The sequence below is a fragment of the Gossypium hirsutum genome, chromosome A10 (assembly GCF_007990345.1).
Source record: "Gossypium hirsutum isolate 1008001.06 chromosome A10, Gossypium_hirsutum_v2.1, whole genome shotgun sequence".
NCBI classification, from domain to species: Eukaryota; Viridiplantae; Streptophyta; class Magnoliopsida; order Malvales; family Malvaceae; genus Gossypium; species Gossypium hirsutum.
The window spans coordinates 97,824,832-97,825,922 of NC_053433.1; the positions used below are offsets into that span (position 1 = coordinate 97,824,832).

At 35.2% G+C, this 1,091-nt stretch overlaps 1 non-coding gene across 1 annotated transcript; it reads right to left on the reverse strand.

Moving 5' to 3' along the window:
- Positions 1–750: 750 nt before the first annotated feature.
- LOC121209235 (small nucleolar RNA R71) lies at positions 751–857 on the reverse strand. Its single transcript, XR_005904352.1, has one exon. It is a non-coding gene; the product is annotated as a small nucleolar RNA R71 (small nucleolar RNA).
- Positions 858–1,091: the final 234 nt, after the last annotated feature.

Consider the following 1,091-nt stretch of genomic DNA (forward strand, 5'->3'; position numbering starts at 1 on the left):
CTTAGTCATATTTTTAGTTAGCCACGTAAGACACATCAAGTTTTTGGCGCCGTTGCCAAGGACTAAAATATTAGGAACACTTTATTTTTATTAATTTAGTCATTTTTTTATTTTTTTATAATTTTGATTTTAGTTTAATTTTTACATTTTAATTTTTCTTCTGTTTGCTTCTGGCAAGTTCTTTTGGTTTATGACTAGAAGAAACCTATTGGGACCATTACTTTTTGATAGCGAAATTGAAAGTACTTCTTGCGAAAATCATAGAGAAGTGAGACAAAGTCAACAAAATTTAGTAGACGAACAATAGGAGATTATTATTACTGAGGAGATGCGCAATATTCAGAATATTTAGCTACCTCTTGCAGTTGTTGCAACTCTTATTCCTCAGACTATGTACGATTATGCCAAGCCCACTTTAACTAGTTTTGAATTGAGTATTGTGCGACCCACCATTGCTGCAAATAATTTGAACTAAAGCCAAACACAATTCAAATGGTACAATAATACATTTAGTTCGATGGTTTGCAAGATGAAGATCCAAATACTCATTTGGCCAACTTTCTGAAAATCTGCGATACTTTCTAGATTAATGGCGCCATTGGCGACTCCATTCGTTTATGGTTATTCTCATTCTCGTTGAGGAAAAATGAAAAAAAGTGGTTAAACTCTTTACTACGAGGTTCCATCACTACATAGGCTCAAATGACCGAGAAGTTTCTACTAAAGTGCTTCCTATCGGGTAAAATAGCCAAGTTGAGGAATGACATCTCCTCCTTTGTGCAGATTGATGTAGAGACTTTATATGATGCATGGGAGAGATACAAAGACTTATTGAAAAGTTGCCCTCATCATAAGTTACCCTTATCGTTACAAGTTCAAACCTTCTACAACTATTTGAATCCCTCAACTAGACAGTTAATTGACCCAGCAGCCAGTGGAACTCTAAACAATAAGACACCCAAAGTGGCTTATGAATTTATTGAGAAGATGACACTGAATAATTATCAGTGGCAAGTCATGAGGACCAAGCTGATGAAAGCACCTGCTGTCTTTAATTTTGATGCAGTCACCATGTTATCAAATCAGGTAGA